Source organism: Tupaia chinensis, unplaced genomic scaffold, assembly GCF_000334495.1.
Source record: "Tupaia chinensis unplaced genomic scaffold, TupChi_1.0 Scaffold000104_1, whole genome shotgun sequence".
Lineage (NCBI taxonomy): Eukaryota > Metazoa > Chordata > Mammalia > Scandentia > Tupaiidae > Tupaia > Tupaia belangeri.
In genome coordinates, this window is record NW_006159568.1 from 3,506,007 (window position 1) to 3,516,646 (window position 10,640).

Sequence of the window (10,640 nt, forward strand, 5' to 3'; positions counted from 1 at the left end):
TACCAAGTATTTTGTGATAAACCATCTGCTAGCAAAGATCAATCTCTGTTTCTTCTTCAAAAGCTTCCTCAGGATAATCCTCTGGTTGTGGGTGTTCTCTTGCAGTCTCTACTGATTACAATGCTGGGCCGGAAATGTCCAGATTATTTTATGGTATGAATTCTTTCTTATAGCTTTTTTAATACTCTCTGTGAGGCAGAACTGTTTATGATACCAGGTCATCTTTCCAAAAGCTTCTGTTGGCTTTCTTGAGATCTACCTTAGTTTCCTGATTTAATCTTCAGATATGACATTCCATTTAAAACCCTTTCTAATAATGAGTATTTCCAATTTCTGATTCAAGGCAACAGATATTGTTGAACTTATGCATCTTATGCAAATAACCATTTAGTCAGAAAATAAGAATACTCCCAAATATTTTCCAGATTCCAGAAGGGTCAGGAAGGGAGAAAAGTTTATGTTTCCATTTAAATAAACAAACAAGAAGAAAAAGCATTTTAACAAATTGATGAAACTGTCAACAGCTCAATAGAAAGCAAAATCCTTAAATTGGGAAAAGAAAGCATAGTAAGGAAAAAATTGGTAATGTTTTAAAGTTTTTAAAGTCATAAATTCTATTTCCCCAGTTCAATCTTATATAATAATCTCTCCTCTGTTGAATTTGCAGGGTTACTGTGGTCCGATCTTTCTGTTTTAATCCTGGAAGTTAACATTCAGCGTTGTTATTGACATTTCTTGTCCCTAGTATTAAGTCGGTCATTCTGTCGTTCTCAATTTTGTATGTGTGTCTTTAGTTTTCCTGGTAAAGCACTTCTTTCAGAACTTCGTGAAGAGCTGGTCTTGTGTTGGTAAATTCTTTCAGGTTTCATTTATCTGAGAATATTTTTATGTTTTCCCATATGAAGGGTGATCTTGCTGGGTATAGTATTCTTGGTTGAAACTGTTTTTCATGTAACACTTTAAAATATTTTTTCATTCTTTCCTTGCTCGTGTTGTTTCTGATGAGAGGTCTGATGTTAGCCTAGTGTGATAACCTTTGTAAGTAACCTGATATTTCTCTCTCCCGATTTTAGTATCTTGTCTTTGTCTATGGATTTTGCCAATCTGGCTATGATGTACCTTGGAGAAGATCTTCTTGGGTTGATTCTATTAGGGGTCTTTTGTATTTCTTGGGTCTGGATATTCGAACGCCTTTCTAGATTTGGAAAGTTTTCTTCCAGGATTTCATGGAATAGATTATCAATACCCTTATTAGTTTCTTCATCTTCTGGAATACTGATTATCCAGATGCTTTGTCATTTAATGGTATCTAGTATTTCTCGTATAATAGTCTTATTTTGGGAGGGTTATTTTCTTATTTTTTTGGGTGTTTTTTTCTAGATCAAGAGGTTTTGCCTCCAACATTCGAGATTCAATCTTCTGCATGGACTAATCTGCTTTCAATGCTTTTGAGGGAGGTTTTGATATCTTGTATTATAGCCTTCATTTCTAACAACTCCATTTGATTTTTTTTTATGACGTGTATTTCTTCTTTTAGATCGTACAGGAACTTCCTCACCTCCTGCAACTCATTCTCTTTTTTCCTGCATCTTCTGGAGTTCATTGTCTCTCAGCACTTGCATCTTGTTTAGTTTTGTCACTATGAATAATCTAAATTCTCTACCAGATATTTTCACGAGTTCCATTGTACTGTCTATGGATGATGAAATATTGTTCTTTTCACTAGGGGCGAGATATTTTCTTGGTTTCTCATATTTCTTGTGCAGAGATGGTTTCTGGTCATTCTGTGACAAAATCTCTACTGTACTGTGTTTTGCAGTGTGGTATCCACAGAAAGAGATTATGAGTTCAGATTCATAAAAAAAATTTCTTCCTTAAAGCAGGAAGTTCAATAAGCGTTGAGGGTTTCAGTGACCCTAAAAGTATTCAGATGCTTGGCTACTGTGCACTTAGGTCTGTCTAGATGCTCAGTGTGTGGAGACTAAAGAGCAGAGTGGGAAAGTAATGTTAAAAATAAATAAAAGCAAAAGGAAAATAAAAGAAAAAAAAAAACTAGACAAAAACAACCAAAAAAGAGGAAAAAAATTTAATAGGTAAAAAATTAAAACAGCTGCACATTAGCACCAAGACACACTTCAGGTTTAAAATGGCTTCTGAAATTAGCAAGAGAAAGAAAAGGCCCAAGGTGAGAAGTGGTTTAAGGATTTAAAAAAAAAAATTTTTAAATTTAAAGAGAGACAAACAGAGAGAGGACAAAGGTTGCTTTCTCTAAGTGTTTTGGGGATCTAGAAAATGAGGTTTAGACCATAGCTTTAGTTGCCTTCTAGTTTACTTTTCTTATTTTAGTGCCAGAGGGCAGGTGCAAGAGACAGAGAGGAATAAGAGCCTTCCTCTCCCTCCCAACAGGTCCTGATCAGGCTGCAATCCCTCCCTTTTCCTTCAGTTCTCAGTCCTATGAAGATCCTGGGCTAGGTACATTTTCTTAGCCACTGGGGCCAAGACTCAAATCCTAATCAACCATGTGAGATCTGACTTCCTCTGTATAGCATTTAACCACTGCAACGTGGAGCTGGCCCTCAGAAAACTTTTTTAGTAGGAACTTTCATGAACAAAACTTGGTGTTTTGCCTCTACAGAGGTTGTAAAGATGATTAAGACTAGATCTCAGACTCCAAATAACATATGGTCCAGTAAGGTAAATCGAATTAATCTGTACTTAATTACATATAAGACAGTATAGAAGCAGTCTTAATCTGTTTGGGCTGCTATAACAAAAATATCATAAGCTGGGTAGCTTATAAACAGCAAATTTATTTTTCATTTCTGGAAGCTGAAAGCCCAAGATCAAGGCTCTCACAGATTTAGTGTCTGGTAAAAGCTTGCTTGCTTTCTTTCTTTCTTTCTTTTTTTTTTGTTTTTGAGGGCTTGTGCTCACTAGATTGAGAGAGGGGAGAGAGAGAGAGAGAAAGAGAGAGAGATAAAGTGAGAACGCAACCCCCTCGGGGATGGCCACACCATAATCCCGTCTCCATTTTTTCTTCCAAGTTTTGGGCACACATGTATGTGTACTCGGCATGGTTTTTAGGCTACTGGGTCTGGGACTTGAACTACATAGTAGGCTACATGGGATCTAGCCACTTTAATCACCAAACCACTAGCTGGTGCCTTGATGGTTAACAGTGTCTCCTGACTGTGTTCTCATGTAGCAGGAGGGATAAGGGGTTTTCTGGGGTCTCTTACAAGGATACTTGTTCCATTCATGAGGCCTTTGCCATATGACCTAATCACTTCTAAATGCCTCACTTCCCAACAGCCTTATACTGGGGAATAGGTTTCAACATAAGATTTTTTTTTCTTTTTTAAATATTTGCCAGAAGGCTTTTGTGCTTGCAAGAGAGAGAGAGACAGAGACAGACAGACAGACAGAGATACACATACAGAGAGAGGAGAAAGCATTCCCCAATAGGGCATGGTCATGCCGCAATCCCTTCTCGTCCATTTCTCCATCCTGTCCGGATTTTGGGCATGCACGTATGTACACCCACTTTGTTTTTCAAGCATGTGTCTAGGCTTACCCAAGATTCTGAAAGGAGGTAGAAATGGAGAAGGGATTACGGTGTGGCCATTTCCTATGGGGGTGCTTTCTCCCTCTCCCTCTCTTCCTCTGTCTCTCTCTGACTAGTACGTGAGCTCTCTGGCAAAATTTAAAAAACAAACAAACAAACAAATAACCCCAAGACATAAAACCTAACAAGAAGAACCCCTGTATATTGCTGGTGAGATTGTGAAATGATACATTCACTAGTTTAGCACTTCCTCAAAAGGTTGGATAGAGGTGCCATTTGACTTAGCAAGAGAAATGAGAACAAACAGCCATACAAAAACTTGTAAGTAGATGTCAGAGTAGCATAATGTTCTCTAAGTAAAAGAACCAAAATGTCCATTAGCTGATAAATGTGTAAGCAAAATGCGACATACCCATATACTGGAATATTATTTAGTCACAGAAAGGAATGAATTGATACATACTGTAATGTGGATGAATCTTGCCAACATTCTAGGCAAAAGAAGCCAGTCATAAAGACCATTATGATTCTATTTATATGAAATGTTTAGAATAGATAAACACAAGGAAATTAGATTAGTGATTGTCAGAGGCTTGAGAAAAAAGGAACTATAGTAATGACTTTGTTTTCCTTTTTAGTGTGGTGAAAGTTTTGTGGTTTTTAATTGTATCTTAATAAAATTGTTTAAAAACAAAATAACCTAATCTAAATTGAATCGTCTGTTCTACATAGCATCAAAAGATCTTATTGTGATAGTAAATAAGCAGGGTGATTCTTACAGTTAGGTTGGCTTTTATATACACGTTACTTAACTTTTTTTCCTTTTCTTTCTTTTTTTTTTTTTTTGGGGGGGTTTTTTGCTGTAGGGTGCATGTGCTCGCCAGAAAGACAGAGATAAGAGAGACAGAAAGCGAGAAATCACCCCCCCCCCATACCCCAGGGGATGACCACATCACAATCTCTTCTCCTCCATTCTCCTTTTGGGAACTTGGGCACACATGCACACGCGCCCAGCATGAGTTTAAGCCACTGGGTCTGGAACTCGAACCACGGTCAACTACATGGGAGTCCTGCAACATAGCCATTACAATACCAGCCAACTGCTGGTCCCTACACATTACTTATCAGTGTCTACCTAATGTTAATAATATCTTAGAATGTATTATTGAATAGAGCCAGTAATTTGTCATGTAAATTTTAAGTAAGATTTTAAAAAATAGTGTAGTCTGTTTCGTCATTAGTTAATTTGGATAAAGCTTAAAACATCAAAGATAGATGAGTAAGATTGGATTTTATCAACTGGATAATATTTGAATCTTTGGAGCAAAAATATAGAAACTTTTAGTTGGTTGTTAAGACTCAGAATCCTCTATCACATTTCTTTGCAGCCATGTCATAAATCCTGGTACCCAGTAGCAATTGTGACAATAGCTAGTGTGCAGATCATGCCATTAAAACCCAGAGAGATCTTGTTTCAAAATTTAGCAACTTCCAGACCAAGTATTGAATAGAGTTCAAACATGTTTTTGTGTCCTGCTGTAAAATCAGGCACTTAAAAAATATTATTTCTGGGGACCAGCAGATGGCGTAATGGTTACATCACTGGACTCCCAAGCAGGTGACAGTGGTTTGAGTCCTGGGCTAATTGGCTTAAAACTCTGCTTGCACGTGTGTGTGCATGCCCAAGATCCCAAGAGATTGGAAGAGTAGGGATTGTGGCATGACCTCTGCCCCCCGCCCCAGGGTGATTTCTTGCTTTCTTTCTCTCTGTCTTTCCCTGTCTCTCCGGTGAGTACATGCGTCCTATAGCAAAAATCTCTCTCTTAAAAAAAAATAATAATCTACTAGACTAAAGGAAAAGAGACCCAAAAGAATAGTAAATGGGGAGGGGCAGCAGGTGGCTTGGTGGTTGGGGCGTTGGACTCCCATGTGGCCAGCTGTGGTTCAAGTCCCGAACCGGTGACTTGCTTTCTCATTTTCCCCCTCCATGTCTCTCTCTGAAGTTATAATAATAATAACATAATAAACATAATAAATAATTCTTAAAAAAAAAACTATAGTAAATGGGAACAAGACCAAAAAATTAGATGTAAGTGCACAGTCTCTTTTGGGCAGTGATTATAGTGACAGTTAAAAACTATAGGCAAGGGAACCAGCAGTTGGCGTAATGGCTTTGTTGCTGGACTCCCACGTAGTCGACCGCGGTTCGCGTCCCAGACCCGGTGGCTTAAAACTCATGCCGGTGCGTGTGCGTGCGTGCCCAAGATCCCGAGAGGAGAATGGAGGAGAAGGGATTACAGCGTGACCATCCCCCCTGGGGGGTGATTTCTCGCTTTCTGTCTCTATGTCTCTCTCTGTCTGCCTGGCGAGCACACGCGCCCTATAGCGAAAATCTCTCCAAAAAAAAAAAAAAAAACTATAGGCAAGATTCCTGGGGCTGGATTTAAAGTCTGGCTGTCCTGCCTATGGGGTAGCTCTTCTATCTTTCCTTTCAGGTTACAGTTCTCTGTTTCCTCTTGTAAGGAACAAAACTATTCATCCATCTCATCACGTGGCTGCTCCATCTGTGTAGTAGTACGTTCTGTACATTTTCCTTAATAAACTTCTTTACTCTTGAAAGAAAAGTCTACCTGTTGCTCTTAGTATAGAATGAACAAAAAAGATAACTAATTAATTATTTTTAATATATTGAGTTTAGATGCTTTTTAGTATCTGTATCTATTATTCGGGTTATGATGACTGTTAGACTAAGTAAGTTTTCAAAAGATTGAATTGGAGGCCAGCCAGTGTGATGGAGAAGGCAACTGGATCCTATAAAGCTGACTGAGTGGTTTGAGTCCCAGAGCCAGTGGCTTGAAAATAAACCCATCTGGGCATGTGTACATGTGTTCCAAAATCCAGAGAAGAGAATGGAGGAGAAGGGATTGCACCATGGCCATCCCTGCTGGGGGGGTGATTCTCACTTTCTCCCTCTCTCTTTCTTTCTCTTTGTTTCCAGTGAGCACCAGCAAGTACATGTGCCATATAGCAAAAACTTAAAAGGAAAAAAAAAGTTTACATTGAGAAGGAATTGTTAAGACCCAAGAAAACAGGATCACATTTCAAGCCAATCAAACATGTATAAAATATTCACTATGCTCAAGGACCTGTATCTGTGTCATAAAAGATCTAAAAGTAATGTAAGATTTGTATCAAAATCTACCTGGGGAAACTTACAGTTCCATGTGGCAACTCTGCATGGTTGAATTCCACTTTTTTAGCCTGTGTTTGGATTGGTAAAGGAGACACAGTCTGAGATATGACTTCTGTCTTGGCTCACATGTGGCCCTAAGTTAAATACTTTGGTCCCTTGGGATGTACCAAGACAATAGTTAGTCTAAGTCATGATTATCAGCTTATGTATGGAAATCCCTGGTTAGATCAGTGTGAGGCATGAGGTTCAGTCCTTACCCTGTGTTATCCTGGAGCCCTTCCAGATCCATGAGCTATGTCTCTACTCCCTAACCTTTGTGTATGTTATGGGGAGAGAAGTATAGAGAGGAGAGAGAAATTACCCCTGAAGGGTTTCATGGACAAACTAGGTAAGTGTTCTCTGGTTGGTTTCAACTGCCTTCTCCAAGGTACTTTTGTCAGAAGCTATTAGGGGTTTGGACTGGGACTTAATAACAAAATTGACAGAGTCAAAATATCTCTTTCCACACTTAAGCTAATAGTTGTGTCCTGGCAGAGCACCAGTTGACAACCACGATCATTTTATGGGGAGAATCTCTATGGAGACAGACGGTGATAGTTCCCTTTACAAATCCTGCTCATGGTCATGAGGTACTCTTGGAGTCCTCTGTCTTTTTTCTTGAGCCTGGTTGTTCCCTCTGGTGCATGCCATCCTGGGGGGTAGGCCATTTCTACATGAGATTCCTAATGGAAAATCAGAAAATACAGAAGAAAACATAAGAACTTTAAAAAAAGTTTCTTTTTTTCCCTTGCATGATTGAGAGAGGCAGAGAGAGAGAGAGAGAGACAGACAGTAAGACAGGTATCTCCAATAGAATCTTACATCACGACCCACCCCTGCCTCAGCTAGCCCTGTGTCATGGTATATGTGTGCCTGGAGTGTTTAGGGAGGTCTTTGGACATTAACCTGGAATCTTCCCACATGGGCCAACCACATAGAACATTGCTTTACTATTGCACCATCATCTAGCCCTCAAAAAACTTTTAGTGGTATTGTTTAGTGATGTTTTAAGTATAAGAATTCTTTTTATAAAGTTCACAGAAAATGCATTATTATGAAAAAACTAGAAATGCACCAAAAATTTGCACCAAAATTAACTCATACTTTAACTCCATTTTCCCACAGACTTTTTGAGGTCCTCTCATACATACATACTAACATGATAATTTGTTACATGTGTGTTTGCTATGTTTTAGTTTCCTATTAGGAAAGGAGAAATGGCAGGAGATATAATCAGAAAGATAAGAGTCCCTCAATACGTGAGACGTTTTAGACAAAGAGAAGGACTTTGGCATTATCTGTCTTAATGCTTAAAATGTTTGTCCTTGGGGCCAGCAGGTGGTGTAGTGGTTAAGGCATTGGAATCCCACTTGTCCAACTCTGGTTCAAGCCCTGGATCCAATGGCTTAAAGCTCACACCAGCACATGTGTGTGTGTGTGTCCCAGAAATCCTGAGAGGAGAATGGAGGAGAAGGGGTTGTGGCATGGCCATTTCCCTGGGGGATGATTTCTGCTTTCTGTCTCTCTGTCTCTGTGGCAAGTACACACACCAAATAGCAAAAAAAACAAAACAAAACAAAACAAAACAAACTGCCCCCCCACCAAAAAAAATTGTTCATTCTTGCTACCGTATGGATAATAGCTTGGGGTGAAGGTATGGGTTCACCAGAAAAGAGTAAAAGTAAGGAGATTATCCAGGGCACTATTATAGTAGTACAGGCATTTAAAAATTGGGTGGTAGCAATAGAAATGAGAAATAATAATATTTGAGATTTATTTTGAAATTTGCCGCCAACAAGATTTGCTTATTGATCAAATGTGGTATGTGATCAAAAGAGGAGTTGAGGATGGTGCCAAGGGTTTTGGCCAGAAAACAGGTGAAATAGTGCTACAGTTTACTGAAACTGTAGGAAGGACAGGTTTGGAGAGGAAGATCAAGAGCTCAGTTTTGGACTTAAAATGTTTTTTTGGAGAGGTTTTTGCTGTAGGGTGCGTGCGCTCACCAGACAGACAGAGACAGAGAGACAGAAAGTGAGAAATCACCCCCCGGGGGGGGATGGCTACACCACAATCCCTTCTCCTCCGTTCTCCTCTCGGGATCTTGGGCATGCACGCACATGTACCCGCATGAGTTTAAGCCACAAGGTCCAGGACTTGAACCGCAGTCGACTACGTGGGAGTCTAGCGACATAGCTATTATGCCAACTGCTGGTCCCTGGACTTGTAATGTTTGAAATGCTTGTAAGATATCTAAGTGATAGTAGGTAGCAACATTTAGAAATAGAGATTTTAAAACCTTATTAAGGAAATTTAAAAAGACACAAAGTGGAAGGAAAGTCCATGTTTCTAGATTGGCAGAATTAATATAATCAAAATGGCACTCCTACCCAAACTAATCCACATATTTAATGCAATCCCTATAAAATTACAAGAGACATTCTTCACAGATCTAGAAAAGACAGTCATAGAATTTGTCTGGAATCAATAAAAGACTGTGGCAGGATACAAAAATAACTTACAAAAATCTACAGCATGTCGATATACAAACAAGCAGAGACAGAACTGAAGAAAGTAATCTCATTTACCATAGTCACAAGGAGTATAAGTACTTTGAAAGAAAATTAACCAAGGAAGTCAAAGACCTCTATAAGGAAAACTACAAAAACCTTAAAAAGGAAACCAAAAAAGTGGAAGGACATCCCATGATCCTGGATTGGTAGAATCAATATAATCAAAATGGCAATCAAAGAATTTGTTTGGAATCATAAAAGAACACATATTGCCGAAGCCATTCTGCACAAGAAAAGTGGAGTAGGGAGCATCTCATTTCCTGACCCCATAATATGTTACAAAGCTGTGATAATCAAAATAGCATGGTGTTGGCACAAAAACAGACATGAGGACCAATGGAACAGAGTAGAGACCCCAGAAATAAACCCCAAAACATACAGCCAACTCATCTTTATTCCCAAAATAGACAATGGGATTATATCAGATTAAGAAATTTCTGCACAGCAAAGGACACTGTCACTAGTGTGAATCGACAATCCTTGGAATGGGAGAGAATTTTTGTTAACTGTGTCTCAGATAAAGGACTGATAACCAGAATACACAGAGAACTCAAGCAGCTTACCTGGAAAAAAAGATTAGCCTAATTAAAAGATGGGAAAATGAGCCAAATGTCCTCTAAAGAGGACATACGAATAGCCAAAAAGCATATGAAGAATGTTCAACATCTCTTATCATAAGGGAGATGCAGATCAAAACCACAATGAGATACCACCTAACCCCAGTTACAATGGCGAAGATTGAAAAAAAACAAAAAATGCTAAGTGCTGGAGGGGTTGTGGTGAAAGGGGAATACTCTTACACTGTTGGTGGGATTATAAATTGGTCCAGCCACTGTGGAGGACAATATGGAGGTTCAAGTAGAACTACCATATGATCCAGCAATTCCACTCCTGGGTATCTACCCAAAGGACAGGAGAACGCTCAATCAGAAAAGCACTAACACATCTATATTCATCGCAGCCTTATTCACGATTGCTAAGACATGGGACCAAGTCAAATGTCCACTAACAGATGAATGGATTGAAAAAGTGTGGTAGCTATGCTCCATGGAATACTATTCAGCCATAAAAAACAATAAGGCCCTGGAATTTGATAGAAAGTGGACGAATATGGAAGATTTGTTGCTGAGTGAAGCAAGTTAGGCTATGAAAGAGAGACATTGTATGTCTCCACTTAACACATACTGACTCTCTGCACTCTATGGTAGAGACTCAAAGACTGGAGGACATAAAAGCATTAAAAATTGTTATGGGCACTAGAGCCAAAGTGGAA